The 22,001-nt window shown below is 47.4% G+C and overlaps 1 protein-coding gene across 2 annotated transcripts in view; it reads left to right on the forward strand.

The window, feature by feature from the left end:
* The window catches only part of ABCI13 (non-intrinsic ABC protein 11), a 67,594-nt gene that overhangs the window by 19,196 nt on the left and 26,397 nt on the right, over positions 1-22,001 (forward strand). The window lies entirely within an intron of this gene.

The raw sequence follows: 22,001 nt of genomic DNA on the forward strand, positions 1-22,001 counted from the left end.
AAGACCGATGGGTCTATGAGACTGTGAAAAACCTGGTACAAACAAGCTTTGGTGGTGGAGCTACTAAACGAGCATCCACACCAATGCAAAATGCAAAATAATGTAGAATGGTAGTACTAAGTCCTAAGTACATAGTCATGTCGGTGGTTGACTATATATCAATCTCATCATCATCATCATCATCCTCCTCCTCCTCCTCCTCCTCCTCCTCCTCCTCCTTATCATCAGGACATCAGGGTGCATGAGGCAACGGGGGCATGAAATCGGCGATAGAGTGCTGTCGTTCACTCACAAGTGCAAGCCCTGGCACGTCTCTTGGTCATAGCTCTGCGTCTAGCCAGGGCTACCGTGACCCCTGTCGGTTGGCCCCGACTCTAAACAAGGAGCGGATGTCCCCCAGTGTGATCTGTGTGTCAACCCTCTGTGTGAGCTGTCGGGTCACTAGCTTCGGGCCATAGTCATGTCGTGGCGAGGGTCCATGTGATCTGGCTGAAAAAACTCTGTGATAGAGCTCTGAGAGGGATCAGCCAAGGAAAAAGTCTGCTCTTGTCTCCGTGCTCGAAGTATCCTCTCATGGTGTCTGAGCACCTCATGAATGAAACCTGCCAAACATCGCTGGTTTGGGTAGGAGAGGAATTGGGCCATAATCCCATAGCTATCTGTGAAGAGGCAGTAGAAACGCCCTCGGATCTTATAGTAAACAGGACACCTGAAGATGAAGTGCTCCTTTGTCTCAACCGCCTGTATGTCACATAATGTGCATATGCGCTTCTCCTTGGGTAGTCGCTCTACTCTACGGCTCTTGATACGAAGTCTATGTGAAGAGACCCGGAATTGCCCAATAGAGATCCTCAGTGAGTGGGGTAAGTAGATCTGTGTGTATCTTGGGGGGTCAATGAAACCCTTCTCTGTGATATGTAAGGAATGATCTTTGTAGAAGCTAAGCTTCACTGGGAGTTCACTCGGTCCCAACTAGGTCCGAAAGCATAGGGGACCTTTAGTCCTTAATGAGAAAAGCTGCAAAGGTACAACCTTGACATAAGCATGCAAAAACAAAGCATTGAGATGCATATGGAGAGAGAGAGAGAGAGAGAGAGAGAGAGAGAGAGAGAGATCAACGTTCGTAGAAGACCTCACGGGCCTATGGGACAAGGCACAAAGTACAACAAAAGGATGATCTTGTACAAGCCCCAATGGGCTAGAGCAAAGGGTGCGCTAAGGCCCTTGCTGAGTGCTAATACTGTTAAACTGAAGAACGGAAAACCTGATAAGCTGATAAGCTGATAAACTGATCAATGGCTCAAACAAAATTAGATATAATCCGGAGACTAGCTGAGAGCTGTAGCATGCTGAGGTTTGAGATCTAAGACTCAAGCTCAAAAGCCAAAGCCCGGCACCATGGTGGCTTGCCTGTGAGCAGTGAAAATGTCTCCGATCTGCATCTGTCGGGCTGAGTCATGCTGTGGTGGCGGAGGGGGACGTGGTCTTCTCGATCTTTGAACCTGTTGGGCTATGTTCAGGGTAACCTCTCTCTGTCTAGATCCCTTCCACCTTGCTGTCCGGAAGCCAGCCTAGGTGGGCAGCACCTCTAGCTTAGTCTGCAGGTTGTTCTGGGTCACCTTCACCTCCTGAATGTAGGCCCAAGGTAGCTCCTGCTGCTGCTCCTATCTGCTGGTTGAGGGCTGCTCCAAGTGATGATGATCTCAGCAACCTTCTGCCCTAGAAGACAGGCTAGGTTCAGCCTCTCCCTGGAGCCAAGTCTGGAGCAACACCTCTCTCCTTCACTTCCTGTGTAGAGGCCCAAGGATGGTGGATATGCTGCTCCTTTCTGCTCCTCCCAAAGCTTCTTGGCTGGATATTAAATGAGGCCTGAGGCCTCTCCTTTTATAGGCCCTCAAGGGCCCCTTGTAGAAACCGAACAGCAGCCTCAATCTGGCCGACCCAAACAGGCCGACCAGGCTGCTGCAAAACCGCCCTAAAAGGGCTCTCATAACCAGGGCCCCTGGCCCACAAAACAAGGGCTTTTGGCCCTCACTTCAAGGGCTGATGCCCTCTTATATATGCAGGGTTCAGCCCCCTTCTGCCCTGCCATTTTCTAGGCATGGTAGGCTGGCTGGAACCAGCCCTACCAGCCCTATACCTGGCCGACCAGACTGCTGGTAACCCCCGCCATGTTGCGCCTCTGCCAGGCCCTTCTCCAGCGCCGTACAGTTCCATACACCCTGCTGATGTCATTGCACCCTTCATAGGGCCCTGCTGCAGTCCGTATGCTTGCTCTGCAATTCCGTCTTTGCCAGGTCAGATCCAAGGCTTCATGCCCCTGCAATCTCTCCTGCACAAGGTCTCTTGTGCTGTCCACATGACAGCTCATGTGCTGCCCATGTGGCAGCCCCATTATCTCCAGGTCTACCTTCCCCATGCTCTCCTCATATGGGGGCTTACAGATGGGGAGGTGACCATTCCAACAGTCTCTGCATCCCTCTATTAGTAATCTAGGATGTCAGCTATCCCCTCCACCTCCATCCCGATGTGTCTTGGAGCTGACTCAAATGCATATAAGTCTGTGACGAGACGCTGTGCTCTGTCAGACTCTCTGTCCTGTGGTCTGATCGCCTCTTGCTGCTCTCTAACTTGTCGTAGTAGGGTCTCCCTGTGTCGGCGCATCTCAAGTAGATAGAGCCCAATGTAGACCTGATCCTGGAAGTGGATCAATCTTGAGAGTGGACCGAAGCCATTCCCCTCCTGGTAGAGGCAATGGTATCGTCCCCTGATCTCATAATAGGCTGGGCAGACACATAGGAAATGCTCCTCTGTCTCAATCACTCCTAGTGTGCAAAGCATACATAGCCGCTGCTCCCTGGGTATGCCTATTGCTCTCCCTATCTCGATCCTCAGCTGATGAGATGAGACACGGATCTGTCCAATGTCAATCCTCAATGCATGCGAGACTCCTCTGTCCTCGAGATAGTGGGGTCTGATAATGAATTCCTCCTTTGATACTCTCAGGATGTGGTCGTAAGGAGATCTAACCGTATGATACGATTGATCTCATCTCGCGAAATCGACTCGGGGGTGTGTCCATGTTGTAATGAAAAGGGGGGAGCCTGTCCATTTGGATACCGTGCGTGGTAAACCATGTGGATATCTGTCCATACCACGTGTCTGCTCCGCTCTCTGCTAGTCGTCTGGATGACTCAAAGGATAGTCTCGGCAATCTCCATGGAGGCAAGTCCCAAACTCTGCGGATGAAAGCCACTGTTTGAAAGATGGCATCAATCTATAGGGGAGTCATGGCGATTTCTGCCTATACTATCTCATGTGGAACTGAGGGCTTACTTCGAATCATCCTGGATCCCATAGTCACCTGTAGCCACTCAAATTTCCTCCACTCAGTCTTTCGGTAAGTCACATCCTCAGAAGGGTGTTGCATACATGGCCGTTGGTTGCACTAGTGTGTCGAAGAGCCAGCTCTTTGTTGGTGGGTACTGAAAGTGTGCTTGGAAGCACTGTCTCTCTAGTCGGGCCAAAGCACTCTGCCCTTGTGTGAGTCATGCTTGGGCTGCGTGGGTCATCGTGAAAAGGGTAACTGTGAAGACTGCCCCTAGTTGTGTAGGACTGCACTATCTCCACTAGCTCGCCATGATAGGTGAAGCTGAGTTGACAAGTCAGTGCATGTGAGGTGTTGAAGACCATGACCTTGGTCTTCCCAAGGTTGTCTGTCAAGTCTCTCTCTTTCCAAAACACCTCTAGTGCCTCCAGATGTTTCTGCAGCCCTTCCATTGAGGATGATATGAGGACTATGTAATTAGCATATAACAATACCTGTATCATGAGGTCACTCAAGAGTGAACCCTCGCCTCCTATGCGATCTATGAAAGATGTGATCTCATTGATGTAGAGTCCAAAGAGGGTCGGTGAGATTGGACAGCCCTACTTCACTCCAATCGTGCTCTCGACCCATTCCGATAGACCGCCTAGGGCACGTACTCTGCCTCAAATTGACTCATATAAGCTCACCCCCCCCAAATCAGCGTCTCTGGAATATGCATCTCCTGTAGTTTCCTGACCATGCGGGAACCCGGGACCGTGTCAAAAGCCTTCCGAAAGTCTACAAAGCATGTGTAGACTTTTTGGTGTCTGGATCTCACTCCTCAATGACAGATCTCAAAGTGAATATGTGGTCCAATGCAGAATACTGCCTTTGGAATTGTGCCTGTCCTAGTGCTCGCTGTCCTCGAGCCTTTGTATGACCACTAAGCTTCCTCTCTAGAACCGATCCTTAAATCTTGGCCAGAGTATGGCCAATCATGAGAGTGCGGTAATTCCCAGTCTCCATAGGGTCGTCGGCTTTATGTATCGGTACAATAGTGGTGGTGCTTCAGGTGGGTGGGAAGCCATGACAAACTACCTGGTTGAACATGTGTGCTAGGACCTCCTACCCATGCGTAAAGTGCTCAGTCTGTAGACCCTCGTGATCCTGTGCTTTTCGGTTATGTAGCCAACGAAGTGCAGCCCGCACATTCTGTGTGGTAAAAGTGGTGGGCCTGGGCATAGAGGACATGTCCGGTGGTGTCTGCATTTGGACATCATTTAGGGAGCATGCATACATGTACCAAACCGATGGGTCTATGAGACAGTGAGAGTCTTGATACAAACAAACAGTAAGGGTGGAGCTACTAAACGAGTATCACACCAATGCAGAATGCAAAAACCTAGTGCTAAGTACTACATAGTCATGTTAGAGTGATCGACTATACATCATCGTCGTCGTCGTCGTTGTCCTCATCATCATCAGGTCATCCAGGTGGATGAGACAGTGGAAGCATGAAGTCGGCGATAGAGAGTTGTTGGCTCTCGCGGGGGTGTGGTTCTGTGTCATCTCCTGGTCATAGGCCATAGCTCTGTGCCCAACAAGGGCTACAATGATCCTTGTTGGTCGAGCCTCGACTCTGAACTGAGAGGGGATATCCCCAAGTGTAATCTGTGCGTCAACCCTCTATCTGAGCCGTCGTGTCGCTGGCTCTAGATTCCGATCATGTCAGGGCCTCATAGTATGGGGGTCCACGTGCTCTGGCTGGAAGAATTCCATGATCGAGCTCTGAGAAGGGTCTACCGAGGAGGAGGTCTACTCCTGTCTCCGTGATTGAAGTCGACGCTCGCGGTGCTTGACTGCCTCATGGATGAAAGCCGCCGAGCATCTTTAGTTTGGATAGAAGAGAAATTGGGACAACACCCTAGAACTGTCTCTGAAGAGGTAGTAGAAGCGCCTCGGATCTCATAGTAAAATTGGGCACTTGAAAATGAAATGCTCCTGCGATTCGACCTCCTGTATGTCACATAATGTGCATATGCGCCTCTCCCGGGGTAGACCCTTTGCCCCTACTACTCTCAATGCACAGTCTATGTGAAGAGACCCGAAACTGCCTAATAGAGGTCCTCTGTGAGTGGGGTAAGTGGATTTGCGTATATCCTGGTGGGTCAATGAAACCCTCCTTTGTGATATGTAAACAATGATCCCTGTAGAAGCTGAGCTTCACTGGAAGCTCGCTCGGTCCCAACTAGGTTCGGAATGTGTGTAGCTGTAAAAGATCCTTGTGGATGACCTGGTTGACCTCGTGTGATAGGAGAGGAGAGAATGGCGTGTCAATGCTATACGAGAAGGGAGGGAGTCTATTCATGTGGAGCCCTAGGTCGCTCAAACCATCTCTCTATGTGTGCATACCAACATCTCGGGTCACCTGCTGCTCTGCTGATAGTGCTATAGGAGAGGACAATGCTAGCCATGGTAATCTGCTGCGTCCAAAAGTGCAATCCCCGTATCCCCTGACCCGGTATAGGTAGGTGATAACCTGAAATACTGCATCCAGCTGTATTGGGGATGACCCAAACTCAGCCTGAATGATCTGGTGTGGGACGGACGGCTTACTATGGATCATCCCAATAGCATGCGAGCCTCTAGCCACTCCACATGAGCCCACTCTATATTTGACAGATCTGGCTCCCACTGTCGTAGATGCCCGCAGGACGAACCAAGGAGTCAAACAACAATCCCTTGGTCCGCGGATCCTGAAAGTGTGAGCGGAAGCATTGCCTCTCTAATCTAGCCAATGAAGCGTATCCCCTGCTCAGGCGGGCTTGGATTGCGGATCTCACAGTGAGATAGGTCTAGAGAAGATAACCCAAGGTATGTGTATGACGAAACAATCTCAAGAGGCGACGCGTCAAACGTGAACTGCTTTTGGTGCATAACGGCTCGAGATGTATTGAAGATCATGAACTTGGTTTTACCAAGGTTGACCTCAAATCATGGGAATCACAAGAGGACTGTAGTGCATCAAGGTGTCTATGGAGGCCCTCTATTGATGAAGACAAAAGTGCCACGTCATCTGCATATAGCAATATCCGGACCAGCATGCCATCTAGAGAGCATCCATCTCCCCCTAGTGTCTGCATAACTGTCTCAAGCTTGCCAATGTAGAGGCCAAATAGGGTGGGTGATAAAGGACTCTCTTGTTTGACCCCATTAGTGCTCATTATCTTATCTTTCCACGCCAACCCTGCGCGGACTTTGCTTGAGACTCTCTCGTAAAGTGCCATGACGGCCCAAATGATCTCTTGGTCATACCCCAAATCTTGTAGGCGTCGGAGGAGGCGGGCTCTCAGAACCGTATCAAAGGCTTTGCAAAAATTCACAAGCGATAATATACCCTGTGCTTCCGTGCCCTTGCCTCCTCAATGATACACCTCAGTGTGAGAATGTGATTCATGGTCCTATGATTGCGTCGGAATCTAGCCTGTCCAGCTTCTCTAAGTCCCCGGCACTTTGTGAATTGATTGACCTTAGAATCAAACACTGATGCATAAATCTTGGACATGACATGTCCGATCATAATGGTCCTGTAGTTCTTGGGGCTCACGGGATCCCCTGCCTTGTGGATGGGTAAGATAGTGTTAACAAGTCCAGGTGCGTGGAAACCCTAAACAAACAGCTTCATTAAAGAGCTTTGGTAAGATTGGGGCTAGGAGATTAATCCCACATGCAATGAATTCAGTGCATAGGCCCTCATGATCTTTCGCTCAGCCATTATGAAGTTTCATTACGGCATCCTTCACTCTCCCCTTAGTGAAGAGTGTGCAGGATGTAGGGAAAGGGTATATGTGAGATGTTAGGAACTGGCTGATTTGGGATATTGTAGAGCATGCGTGCATAGTTATAGAAGATCTGAGTGTCTGTGAGTGGTGAGGGGGACAACCAAAAGTCCTTACAGTTGTTACTAAACATAATGTTCAGTAGTCTCTCCTCGTTCGGATGAACAAAGTCTAGCTTCTTCCTACGTACCAATCGACGATACTCGCATAGCGTCTTCGGTTCGTTTGAAAGGTTGTTTTAGGTTTTGAATCTGAGTTGACGGCGTAAAGCCTTGCACTCATCATCGATACCAGCTATTACAAGGTACGGTCCCAGGTGGTGATGGACAGGTGGAGCGAGTGGTGTGAGGGAAAGCGTGAAGGGCAGCCTCTTGTAGTGAGTGGGTGATGAGGGCAGCATGGTCCTCTAGTAGGGGTATGAAGCCAATATATGTGAGAAGTATGTAAAGGCGGGTTGAGTATATTTTGGTGAAAGATCACGGTCGAAACTTATGTCATGATGGGTGGTGTAGGCAATCTCTAGGTGATGCTGTCAGGCGGGGTGTAGAGATGCTAAAGAAGAGGTATGTACGATCAGCGCCTGGGGGAAGCGGTGCGACAATAAAATCCATGATACGAGATGTGGAGGCAGGGGATCCCACGATGTAATCAACAACACTAGAGCCCCCCCCCCCCCCCATGTGGGAAGCACGTTGATAGGACAAAACTTGTATCAAGTTTTTGAGCACTGTATATAGCTGTGGGTAGGCACACAGTTCTACACATCTAGGGTAGCTGTGGGCTTTTGGCATTTGTGGATTTTTCTTTCATAAGCATGATGGACTAATGTTAGTTTTTTGAGACAATAAAGTATGTTTTGCAGGGACTTCATGGGAAATGATGAAATGCAATGTGGTTGTACCAGATTTCCAGAGCAAGGGTATCCAGTGTCTGGTCAAGTGAAAATGTTTTTGGGGTCATGTAAAATCAAGTCATGAAGGGGTTTTTAAAAAATTATTCCTGAGTCAATGTGGTCTTGCATGCTACTGGAATTTGATATGTTTTGGTGCCCACGTCAAGGGGCTTTTCATGTGTGTGTATGGGGGTGCATGCAAGCTTTAATGTGCATGCTAATGTCCATGGGAATTGTGTGACTAAAGGTCCAAAATGTGCATTTAATGTGCCTTGGGGGGATATTTGCATTTTTTAATGGGAGAGTGGTAAAAAAAGGCAAAGGTAACGTGGCATATATCAAAGAAGCATGCATGCACGTGGCTACGTGAGGATGACGGAGAAGCTTCTGAAGGCGAGGTGGCGGCTAGAAACGTGGTGGTTATCGGAAGAAATAAACGTGATGGTGGCTTCTGGGGAGGAGCAGGGGAGGCGACTCGATTGCAGGTGTGGGGGAACTCTTTTGTGTGGGAGAGAAGCGTCGTCACTACTGTGCTCTGGATGAAAGAGAAGGAGAGGCCTTTGGCTGGGGGTATGCGACAGTGTGGTAATTCTCAAAGGAGCTTGGTGAAGGTGGGCGCAACAGTGAGCTCGCAGGGAAGAGGTGAGCTCGGGATGGTGGGGGCGGCTGCGTGGAGAGAGATGGCATGAAGCTCACGGATTGGGAGCTTCAGGACCTGGCTGGGGGATCTCTACAAGGAAGTTGGAGAGTCGTGGAGGAGGCTGCTGGTCAGAGGTACTGCTGATGGTGTGAAGGATTCACGACGAGGTGAAGCTATGAAGTGGCCGGTGTGGAGGACTTCCTGGTCTTGGGTGGTGGGATCGTGATTGCAGAATCTTGGAGAAGATGGGCTCTAGATTCTCTGCGAGAGTAGAGAATTTTGTGTAGTGCAGGAGCATATATTAGCACGGAATGTAGCTGCAGTGTTCGAACACGGGAAGGTGACGATGAACGGGATGTGATGATCTGAAAAAAAGCACATGGCTGATGGACGATTAGCTGAGCGGAGAGCTAATGGGCTGATCGATACGAAGTGCGAGTCGCTTATTTTTTTGGGCTGTGGGTTTGTTACCTTTAATCACGCACAAGTGTGCAGGGTGCGTGGGGGAGCTTAGCTGGAACAAAAGACAGGTTGGGAGTTGTCGCTGCTGGAAGCACTCGTGATGTGGCTGCTTACAATTCTGAGTATGACGTACAGCTTGTGTGCAGATGCAATAGTGACTGAACGGAAGTCATGATAGGGACTTTGATAGTTGAGGTTCCATGAATCTATAGGTGGAGGGGATGACTCGATGGATGAGCATTCTTGGGGGTTCTTTGTGCATGAGGATTCTGTACGAGAAGCATAAGTACGAGCTGTTTATCATATACAAACTGCTGAAAGGAGGTGTTGTAGATACATCATGTGTGGTTGATCTGTCGTACAAAGAACGATTGTGTGTATGAACAACTCTTGGTTGACACAGATCTACAAGTCAAAGCCTTCTTTCCCCTCTTTCAAAGAGTCAGTGTGTTCCTATGTGTGTTCTAGTCGGATTGTGTGGGAGATTGACTTGTTATTTGTGTGCTCTGGGTATCTGCTCTGGAACCTAGTTCATAAGCTCATCATTTACGAGCCCACATTGCAGCTGATGCCTATGAAGTCTCAACTATCTGACATGGTGAAGTACATAATTCCTGGTTGTTTTTCCTTTTTTTCCCTTATCATCTTTTTGGCAATCCAGCTGGGGACAGGAGGAGTTTTGAATTGAGATTGGGTACTCAAGATAAAACGGCCCAAAAGATCGGTTGGGAAATGTTGCTTGAATTTCTGTGTGGTTAGGGATTGAAACTATGAAGACAAAGCCTCGCATGAGAGTGACTCATTGTGAGTTATGTGGGGAGTGTGGACACAAGAGAGATAGATGCCTTGATGTTGAACTTCGGGTGATACATCTCCGTGCTAAGGTTCAAAAGGCTTTGAAAGTGATTGCTCTTAGGAAGAAGAATGCTAGTCACAGATGCAGGGTAAGTTTTCTTCAGTAGAGTGATTATTTTGTTTTCTTCCCTGAAAAGGTTGGGTGGTATTTTTGGTTGGAAGTGTGTTTGAGATAAGTTAGTCAAGAGGAGAGATGGCTCATGAATTTCCTCGATATCACGGGTTGCCCAATGAAGACCCAGAGAGGTTTTTAGAGTGCTTGGAGTTCACATCTCTTATTAAAGACAGGAATGTTCCAGAAGTCCTTCTTCAGATTCTATCCTTTTGTTTGTTGGGAGAAGCGAGAACTTGGCTGCAGACTTTCTCTGCAAGGATGCGTGATGATCAGGGTGCTCACAGAAACCCGACTTATCTAGAGGTGAGGACAGCTTTCGTGGACAGGTTTATGTGTGTTAGAGATCTTGATGGCATTTGGAGAGAGCTATGTTTATTGCAGCAACAGCCGACTCAATTAGTGGATGAGTATGTCGGTAAGTTCAGTGTGTTGTGGAATAAATGGCAGGTGGCCTTATTACCTGAAGTTCCTCCCAGAGTCATAAAAAAGGATAGGTTTGTTGCTGATCTAAAGCCGGAGATTAGGATAAAGATTGAATGTAAAGAGCTGGTCACTTATGAGGATGCTCTCAAGGTAGCAAAATAGAAGGAGAGGAAGCATAACTTCCTCCAACTCCAACAAGCCAAATGTAACTGCCTTACCTTTCCCTTTCTCTTATGCAGTGGCTTTATGGATTCCACAGGTACTAGGCTGACCTGCATCTTTTACTTCTACACTATGATCATTCACCCTATTATTTAACCCTGTTGGCAATGGATGAACATCACCTCCAGCACGAGGAGGCTTATCACAGTGTGTGCTGTAATGTCCCCACTTTCCACAATTAAAGCACTGGACACAAGGTGCAAATGACCCTTGACCTCGTCCTGCTTGCCACAGGCCTGAATTATTTGAAGAAGGCATGATGCCTCTACCATAACCACCCGATGATCTACCTCTTCCCCTACCGTTCATCAAATTCAAACTCAAACTCTTCATAAGCAATGTCATGCCATTAGGGAAGAGAGATAGAGAAGAGGAGGTTGGTCCGAGTGCAAAGAAGGGGAAGCAATCTGAGGAGATGATGACCTACCAAAAGAAGAAGAGCAGGAAGCCCAGAAGGAAGTACGGAACTGCAGATTATCCCATGGGGAAGGAGCAGGGAGATTATGACTTGGTGGAAGATCTTTCAGTGAGGAAATTGGACATTACATTTGCCCAAATGATTGGTCTATGCCCAAAGCTTAAAAAAGAATGGAGGCGGGCTGTAAATCCAGCAAAGAGGAACTCTCATAAAGGTACAATTAAGCTGATGTCTGTCTCAGAGTTGCCAGATCTTTTACCCGCTGTAGAAGCCTGTCATAAAGGAAAGGGTTTTGGAGAGGCCTATATAGATGGGGGTGTAGAGATTTGTGTGATTACTCAGGCTTGTGTGGAGAGATTAGGACTGAAGATATCCCGCTCCTCTAGTTATCGCATCAGAATGGCAAACCACTCCAAGGTGAAGACTTTAGGGATAGTACCTGGCCTGGAGGTTGAGGCATTCCATGTTTCATGTCGAGTGGATTGTTATGTGATGCCTGCGGGGTTGGGAGCCTATCCTTTGATTCTTGGAAGGCCGTGGTTGAGGAAGGCAGGTGCAATTCAGAATTGGCAAAAAGGAATCTTTTTTGTACATACGAATGGGAAGAAATTGAATTTCGATATGGTAAGCAGGGCTGAAGTTTCAGATTCAGCAAGTGAAGAGGAAGAGAGAAGTGAAACCAGCAGTGAGGATGAGAGATCGGTGACTTCAGAAAGTGATGAAGGAACAATAGCATTGGTGGATTTGGTAGATGAGGATTCACAGGTAGATTTTGTAGGGGCAGCAGGGTTCGGTGAGGAAGAGGTGGATAGGTTTGAGGTTATCGAGGATTTAATGCAGCCTAAATGTTCTCAAGAATCAACCCAGGTGTTGATTGAGCAATCATTGAATCTTGATCTCAATGTTGAGGAGAAAGAAGAATATTTGAAGATGTTGCAGAAATACCCCAATTTGTTTATCACCTCTTATGAGGAGATCAGGGGATTTAAAGGGAAGCCTCTGAGGATTGAGCTGAAGGAAGGTGCCAAACGTGTTTTTCAGAAAATAAGGAGATTAAGCACGGAACAGAGAGATGTGCTGAAGGAAGAGGTAGATAAGCTTCTCAAGGTAGGAATAATTTATCCTGTAGTTCACTCTGATTGGATAAGTCCTGTGGTCATAGTGCCAAAAGGTGTAGACAAATGGAGAGTCTGTGTTGATTACAAACCTCTGAATGCAGTGACAAAGAGAAACCACTATCCTGCCTTTTTTGGATGATATTCTTGATAAAGTGGCGGGTCATGAAATGTACAGCTTGTGTGACGGATATTCAGGGTACTTCCAGATAGCCATAGCCCAGGAAGATCAAATCAAGACTACCTTCATTACCCCCTGGGGCTGTTTTTGTTACAGGAAAATGCCTTTTGGAGTTACCAACAGCCCCTCGCACTATCAGGAGAATTCAGATCTGATTTTATCACCTTTCCTGGATAAATTTTGTAAAGTGTTTATTGATGACATCTGTGTGTATAGTGGAAGAAGGGAGCACTGTGGCAAGCTAGATCAGGTATTTTATGAGATTGATAATAATGGTGGTCAATTAAATCCTAAGAAGACTCAGTTAGCTTAAACCAGCATTAAAATATTGGGGCATATTGTATCTGAGAATGGGATTGAGCCAGATCTAGGTAAAGTAAAAGCTTTAGTTATGCTGTCCTCTCTTGAGAATACCAAGCAGTTGCATACCTTTCTCCAGAAGGTGAAGTATCTGTCAAGATTTATTCATATGTTATCTCAGATTTTGTATCCTCTTCAGCAGGTGGTAAAATTTGAGCCTCTGAAATGGACGACAGAGAGTGAAGAGGTGTTTGAGGCAGTTAAGGAATCCTTGACTCATATTTCAAGTGTAAAGGCACCAGATTATTCCAGGGCTTTTTACGTGAATTCGTCTGTAGGACCAGAGGCTATTGGTGCTATTCTTTTGCAGCAGGGAGAGGGTTCCAGATATATGAGGCCAGTCTATTATGCCAGCAGGGTGAAGAGTGAAGTAGAAAGGAAGTATTCAGCGGCTGAATCGGTCCTGGCTAGCCTCTTGTATGCCTGTAGGAGATTTCGGTCTTATCTATTGTCCAGGCCTTTTGTGGTTCTCACCTCATGCTCACTACTGCCTCATATGTTGAATAGTACAAACATCTCTAGGAGCATGATTAAATGGATAGTGGAGTTACAGGAGTACTCTTTTACCTTCTTGGTTGAGAACTCTACCAGAGCTTCCTTGGCTGATCTCCTCACCTACAAGGAAGGACCTATTTTAGTTGAAGATGTGGAGAAGAACATTAACATGAATGAAGAAAAAGTACTAGAGGATGCATTTGTTTTACACTTTGATGGATCTTACAAAAAAAGTTTAAATAAAAGTACTGGAGGAATTGTCATTTATGATCCTGGAGGAAAGGAGATTCGGAAAATGGGAATTCAGCTCGAAGCCAGCAGTAATAATGAAGCTGAATATGCAGCCCTCTTTGAAGGTTTGAAAGTATGCATTAGTCTGGGTATTAAGAGACTCATGATTAAGGGAGATGCTTTGTTGGTTGTGAAGCAAATTTTAGGTGTCTGGAAGGTTAAGCATGTTCATTTGAAAAGATGGATAAGCGCGATGAAGAAACTGTTAAATCAATTGGATGCCTGGACACTCCAGCATATTGAAAGAGGTAAGAATGTAAATGCACATGATGCTGCGCAGGAAATTACAACAGCTTATGTTGATGCAATAGGAGTGCAGGAGCCCTTATACAAAGGAAGGGAGACATTGGCTTGTGAGGAAAGCTTCCTGTTAACTGGTAAAGTGCCTGAAGAACTTCCGAATACAGATTTATTAAAAGCTGTACTTCTTATTGTCTGATAGATGATGTTCTTTACATGAAAGGGGCTGATCTGGTACTCAGAAGAATTCCCTGACATGAGGAAGTTTTTCACATTCTACAAGCTAATCATGAGGGAGTATGTGGAGGACATTTTGCTTTCAAAATCATGCTGAGGAAAATACTTACAGAAGGGTATGTGTGGCCATCCCTCCAGAGAGACATAAGACATTGGTGCAGGTCATGCCTACAGTGTCAGTAGATGAGTAAGAGGATCTTACATCTAGAACTCAGAAATATCATGCTTGCTTATAATATTTTTGAGAAATGGGGAATAGATGCCATTGGTCCTCTACCCATGACAGCCAGGGGAAATTGTTATGTGCTGACAACTGTGGATTATTTGACGAGATGGGCTGAAGCACGAGCAGTACGGGCTGTCAATGCAAAATCTATATGTAAATTTATGTATGAGGATATCTGCTGTTGATTTTGTGTGCCACTGGAGGTGCTTTCTGATAGAGGTCCAGGTTTCAGGAGTGAACTGATGGATTTATTATGTGGAAAGCTGAAAATTAAACACATATGCAAGTCCCTATTATCCTCAATGTAATGGGATGAATGAAAAATTTAATGGTGTGTGTACTAATATCATGGGAAAGATCACAAGAACACATGAGAAGGAGTGGGACCTTGCTTTGCACTGGGCTTTATGGGCTTACAGAGTTCCAGTAAAAGAAGGCACCCAGTTTTCACCATTTCATCTTGTTTACCGGAAAGAAGCTCTATTACCCTTGGAAGTAGAAATTCCTGCATTACAGATGTTAATGAAGATAGAAGAGGATTCAAATTCTACTTTCCAGAACCGGTTATTGGATTTGTAGGAAGCACAACTAGACAGACAAAAGGCGGTGGAACATTATGAGGAGAATCAGAAGAGAGCAAATAGGAAATTCAGGAATAAGAAAATCGAGGAGGGTAATCTAGTTTTGAGATAGTCTGGATTCTACCTTCAAGAAGAAATTTGTGACCAAATGGGACGAAGAAATTCAAAAAATGGCTCATATCAACTTGAGGATTTGGATGGTCAGCAGCATAAGAATAGAGTCAATGTGCATTTAATGTGCCTTGGGGGAATATTTGCATTTTTTAATGGGAGAGTGGTAAAAAAAGGCAAAGGTAACGTGGCATATATCAAAGAAGCATGCATGCACGTGGCTACGTGAGGATGACGGAGAAGCTTCTGAAGGCGAGGTGGCGGCTAGGAGTTGGGAAACATGGTGGTTATTGGAAGAAAGAAACGTGATGGTGGCTTCTGGGGAGGAGCAGGGGAGGCGACTCGATTGCAGGTGTGGGGGAACTCTTTTGTGTGGGAGAGAAGCGTCGTCACTACTGTGCTCTGGATGAAAGAGAAGGAGAGGCCTTTGGCTGGGGGTACACGTCAGTGTGGTAATTCTCAAAGAAGCTTGGTGAAGGCGGGCGCAAAAGTGAGCTCGCAGGGAAGATGTGAGCTTGGGATGGTGGGGGTGGCTGCGTGGAGAGAGATGGCATGAAGCTCACGGACTGGGAGCTTCAGGACCTGGCTGGGGGATCTCTACAAGGAAGCTAGAGAGTCGTGCAGGAGGCTGCTGGTCAGAGGTACTGCTGATGGTGTGAAGGATTCACGACGAGGTGAAGTTATGAAGTGGCAAGTGTGGAGGACTTCTTGGTCTTGGGTGGTGGGATCGTGATTGCAGAATCTTGGAGTAGATGGGCTCTAGATTCTCTGCGAGAGTAGAGAATTTTGTGTAGTGCAGGAGCATATATTAGCACGGAATGTAGCTGCAGTGTTTGAACACGTGAAGGTGACGATGAATGGGATGTGATGATCTGAAAAAAAGCACAGGACTGATGGACGATTAGCTGAGCGGAGAGCTAATGGGCTGATCGATATGAAGTGCGAGTCGCTTATTTTTTTTGAGCTGTGGGTTTGTTACCTTTAATCACACACAAGTGTGCAGGCTGCGTGGGGGAGCTTAGCTGGAACAAAAGACAGGTTGGGAGTTGTCGCTGCTGGAAGCACTCGTGATGTGGCTGCTTACAATTCTGAGTATGATGTACAGCTTGTGTGCAGATGAAATAGTGACTGAACGGAAGTCATGATAGGGACTTTGATTGTTGAGGTTTCATGAATCTATAGGTGCAGGGGATGACTCAATGGATGAGCATTCTTGGGGGTTCTTTGTGCATGAGGATTCTGTACGAGAAGCATAAGTATGAGCTGTTTATCATATACAAACTGCTGAAAGGAGGTGTTGTAGATACATCATGTGTGGTTGATCTGTTGTACAAAGAACGACTGTGTGTATGAACAACTCTTGGTTGACAGAGAGCTACAACAAGTCAAAGCCTTCTTTCCCCTCTTTCAAAGAGTCTGTGTGTTTCTGTGTGTGTTCTAGTCGGATTGTGTGGGAGATTGACTTGTTATTTGTGTGCTCTGGGTATCTGCTCTGGAACCTAGTTCATAAGCTCATCATCTACGAGCCCACATTGCAGCTGATGCCTATGAAGTCTCAACTATCTGACATGGTGAAGTACATAATTCCTGGTTGTTTATCCTTTTTTTTCCTTATCAACGTGACCACACGTGAAGTGGGCCATCTATCAAGACCATTACCGGGGCTCCCCTGCCGAAATACGCAGCATACCTGCTCCCTCAAGGTTAATGTCTTGCACTAGAATGGAATCATCCTTGAACTCAAGGAGTGGGACCCGACAAGCACTTGTAGCGTTGAAGTCCCCAACCAGGAGGATTTCCCCACCACGGCTTGAGAAGTCGACAATGGACTGATAAAGAGCTGCATATGGTGATGTCTCAGCCTCCTCTCGGATATCTCAACAAAGTGGGAGGTCTTAGGAGGGAAGCAGCATACTACAACGAACAAATCCTAGCTGTCCATGTGTCAGATCTAGATCCAAAGAAATCTGGAGTGTGTCTCTCTCTGCTCTATTGAGATGGTTCCCAAAATGGTGGACCTCTAAGGGACTGCTACTCCTCCTGACCCTCGCAATCCTTGCGTGTCCCTCGCCTCATCTTTGTAAGCAGACTCCCATGTGTACCCGTTGACTACTGGTAGTGGGCGCTCTAGACTCTAATGCGTCTGTATAAAAGACTGTCACGACCTGTATAGGATTCCGAGAAGTTCCCTGGTTCGGACCATAAGGTATCATTGCAGTTTCAAATGGTATAGGATAGGGTCTCGGAGGTCTGAGTCTCATAGACCCCGCCTCCCTATCTGAGGGGGGAGGTGGGTGCCCGACGTGGCCCTGTAAGTAGTCGTCCATCTCGAACCACCACCCACTTCCCATCCTTGCGGGCATGATCTCGTTGCTGTAGCAGAGTGCGCCTCTTCTCAACCTGTAGGGGGTTGAGATCCTCATCCATGGAGATTGATGGCTGATCCCGTAAGATTGACTTACGCCGTAGAGCTGAAAGTCGTGCTTGAGCGTCATGGAATTGTATGATAAGGGGCTGCTCTCGGTTGGGGTCTCTCCCCACCTGCCATGCCCTCTCAATCGTGTGCTCAGCTTACCCTAGAGTAGTGGCCACAAATGCAGTTGCATCACTCATCGGTGTAGCTTCAGTGCGTGGGATGCCATAGACTCTTAATGTTGAGAGCCTTACTGGCTCTCTGCTGCTGTTCCTTGAGAGTAGCCGATACGGTTGCCTTCGCAGGTTCCCATTTGCCCACATCGACCCATCTGGAAGTCTCCTCGATTACAGATTGCATGCTCGCAATTTGTGCCTCAACAATTGGGGTACTCCCTGGGACTGTGTGTATGGCTGTGACCTCCTGTCGGAGATGTGAAATGTCTTGTCTGAGCCCCTGAATAAGGGTACCCTGCTCGTCTATGATACGAGCCTGTTCTTGGGCAAAGCGGTGCGAAGTGGGTCAACTCCGCCTCTCGTACTAGAATGGTGTGCACCTCCATCAAGAGGGACTCCTAGGCATCAGGTGGGGTGGCCCTAGGAAAAGCCCGGTCCTCGTGGATCGAAGTGGGCTAGTACAAGTGAAGGAGGATGGGGTTGGATGATGGGCAAAGCTGAGTGGGAGAGGACGATGAAAAGTCGCTTTGGAGAGCGGGTGTGGTAAGGCTAGATGAAGCAATGAAGGGTGGCTGGATCAAGGGCAATGGTGACAAGAATGAGACGTACTCAGTTGAGGCACCATAAGCAGTTGAGCGACCATAAGCTGTCCCTTATGATGGTGCTGCTGTAAGACCTGACCCCTCCATAGATGGATTGTATAGCATGAAAGAAGCTGCTGTCAATGATGGTGATGATGATGTGAGGGTCGAGGTGGGAGCTGATGTGGAGGTGGGAGCTGATGTAGAGGTTGATGTGGAGATTGCTTGCGTGGAAGCCCTGGTGGTTGCCTTTTGTGTGGTAGTGCTGTCCACCTGTAGGCCATTCCGATTGCTGCGTTTGTTGACATCCTCAAGCGTGAGTTGTTGCCTTTGTTGTGTATCCTCTTTTTTGTTGTTGGGTCTCTCTCTTTTCTTATCTCCTTTGTCTCCCTTCACCATTTCGGGGGTGGACTGAAGTGAGCTCTTGTATTTTTATTTCAGTGGCAACACCTAAGTCCGTGAGCCGGTCGGAGGGCAAAGAGATTGGGCCATTTCTTGTTTCTTGATTTCCGGCTGGTTTGGAATGCTGTGGCGTAGAGAGCTGAGAGCTGCTTGGAGCTAGAGCTGAGAGTGGGTATCTCACATTTTGAGCCTATTTTGGCAGCTTGTAGTGTTCTCTAAGAGATGATGTTTTCACTTTGAGAGAGAGAGAGAGAGAGAGAGAGAGAGAGAAAGAAAGAAAGTTTATTAAAGTCCTTGGAAGACCGATAGGTCTATGAGACTGCGAAAAAACCTTAATACAATGAACTGTGGTAGTGGAACTACTAACGAGCATCCACACCAATGTAGAATACAATAAAATGCAAAATGGCAGTACTAAGTCCTAAGTACAACATAGTCGGGATATGACTATGTTGTACTTAGGACTTAGTACTGCATCAATATATATATATATATATATATCAATCTCAGCATCATCGTCGGCATCATCATCATCGTCAGCAACAGGACGTCAGGATGGATGAGGCCGTGGAAGCAGAGGCATGAGGTCAGCAATAGAACGCTGTCGCCCCCTCAAGGGTGCAGTCCTGGTAAGTCTCTTGGTCGTAGCTCTGCGTCTAACCAAGGCCACTGTGACCCGCGTCGGTCGCGGGCTCCGACCCTAAACAAGGAGGGGATGTCCCCAAGTGTGATCTGTGAGTCAACCCTCTGTTTGAGCCGTCGGGTCACAGGCTCCGGCGGGTCGCGGTCATGTTGAGGTCTCGCCTCATGGGGGTCTATGTGATCTGGCTGAAAGAACTTCGTGATAGAGCTCTGAGAGGTATCAGTCAAGAGAGAAGTCTGCTCCTGTCTCCGTGCTCGGAGTATGCTATCTCGGTGTCTGAGCACCTCATGAATGAAACCAGCCAAACATCGTTGGTCTAGGTAGGAGAGGACACGAGCCAACATCCCATAGCTATCTCTGAAGAGGCAGTAGAAACGCCCTCGGATCTCATAGTGAACAGGACACGTGAAGATGAAATGCCCCTTTGTCTCAACCTCCTGCATGTCACACAGTGTGCATATGCGCCTCTCCCTGGGTAACCGCTCTGCTCGGCCGCTCTCGATACGAAGTTTGTGTGAAGAGACCCGGAACTGCCCAAGGGAGATCCTCAGCGAGTGGGGTAGGTGAATCTGTGTATATTATGGTGGATCAATGAAACCTTTCGCTATGATATGTAAGAAGTGATCTGTGTAGACGCCCAGCTTCACTGGAAGTTCACTCGGGCCCAACCAAGTCCGGAATGTGTGTAGCTGTAGTAGATCCTCATGGATAACTTGGTTGACCTCGTGTGATAGGAGGGGAGAGAAAGGAGCATCCATGCTGTATTGGAAAGGGGGTAGTCTGTCCATGTGGAGCCCTAGTCTTGCAAACCATTGCTTTGTGCGTGCATACCAACACCTCTGATCTCCCCCTGCTGCAAGTGCCATAGAAGAGGACAATGCTAGCCATGGTATCTTGCTACGCCCGTATGTGTAATCCCCATACTCCTTGACTCGGTACAAATATGTAATGACCTGAAATGCAGCATCTAGCTGTAATGGGGGTGACCCAAACTCCGCCCGAATGATCTGGTGAGGGACGGATGGCTTACCACGGATCATCTGTGATAACATGAGGGCGGACCAAACAGTCAAAAAGCAACCCTTTGGTCCGTGGATCCTGAAAATGAGAGTGGAAGCACTGTCTCTCAAGTCTAGCCAATGAAGCATATCCTCTGCTCATGCGCGCTTGCATCAGGGGTCTCATGGTGAAGGTGGGTCGGGAAAAGATGACCCCCAAACAAGGGTATGATGAAACTACCTCAACAGGGGACCCCTCAAAAGTGAAATGCTCATTGCGTATGACGACTCGGGATGTATTGAAGATCATAACCTTGGTTTTACCCAAGTTGACCTTCAAATCATGAGACTCACAACACGGGTCTCATGGTGAAGGTGGGTCCGGAAAAGACGACCCCCAGATAAGTGTATGATGAAACTACCTCAACAGGAGACCCCTCAAAAGTGAAATGCTCATTTATGACGACTCGGGATGTATTGAAGATCATAACCTTGGTTTTACCCAAGTTGACCTTCAAATCATGAGACTCACAAAAGGACTGTAGTGCGTCAAGGTGTCTCTGGAGCCCCTCTACTGAGGACGACAAGAGAGCCACGTCATCTGCATAAAGTAATATCCGGATCAGCGTGCCGGCGAGAGAGCAACCTACCCCACCTTGTGCCTATATCACTGTCTCGAGCTCATCGATGTAGAGGCCAAACAAAGTAGGTGATAATGGGCACCCTTGTTTGACCCCGATAGTGCTCATGATCTCGTCTGTTCATCCAGATACTGTTCGGACTTTGCTTGAAACTTGCTCATAAAGTGCCATGACAGCCCAAATGATCTCCTGGTTGTAACCCAGATCCTGTAGGCGTTGTAAGAGACGGGCTCTCGGAATGGTGTCAAATGCTTTGCAGAAGTCCACAAAGCAATAGTAAACCCTCTGCTTTCGTGCCCTCGCCTTCTCGATGATACATCTGAGCGCGAGAATGTGGTCCATGGTCCCATGATCCTGTCTGAAATCGGCTTGTCCCGTTGTTCTGAGTCCTCGACACTCCGCGACCTAGAATCAAGTACTGATGCATAAATCTTGGACATGACATGTCCAATCATGATGGTCTTGTAGTTCTCCGGGTTCATGGGATCCCTTGCCTTGTGGATGGGTGAGATAGTGTTGATGGTCCAAGTGCGTGGAAACCCCAAGCAAACGGCTTCATTAAATAGCTTGGCTAAGATCGGGGCTAGGAGGTTAATCCCATATGCAATGAACTCGAGAGAGAGAGAGTTTATTAAAGTCTACTAAAGACTGATGGGTCTATGAGACTGATAGAAAACCTAATACAATGAGCAAAAGGTTGAAGCTACTAAGCGAGCATCCTAACCCATGCTAGAAAACTGTGTAGACATAGTCAATGCCATCTTCAGACATATCACCATAGTCATCATCATCATAACAGACATAATATGATCAGATACCATACAATACAATGCAACACACACATGGCATCAACCGTCAAGGTATGCTCGGTGACGGGCTAGGCCGTGTAGGCAAGAAGCCCGTGATAGATCGCTGTCTATTGTCTGGAGGAGTAGTCCGTCGTGCCCTCCTAGCGGCTACTCTACGCCTGACAAGCACCGCAGTAATCCCTCTCGGCTGTATCCCAGGTCTAAAAATAGATGAGATGTCAGCTAGTGTGATCTGTGCATTTGCCCTCTGTCGAGTGTGCCGCGTCTCGGTCTCGGGGTCTTTACCTCTCCTGCTATTTGTGATCGGGAGGTAGCATGCTTTGGC

The sequence above is a fragment of the Dipteris shenzhenensis genome, chromosome 6 (assembly GCF_047967505.1).
Source record: "Dipteris shenzhenensis isolate YYH24624 ecotype China chromosome 6, Dip_SZ_1.0, whole genome shotgun sequence".
NCBI classification, from domain to species: Eukaryota; Viridiplantae; Streptophyta; class Polypodiopsida; order Gleicheniales; family Dipteridaceae; genus Dipteris; species Dipteris shenzhenensis.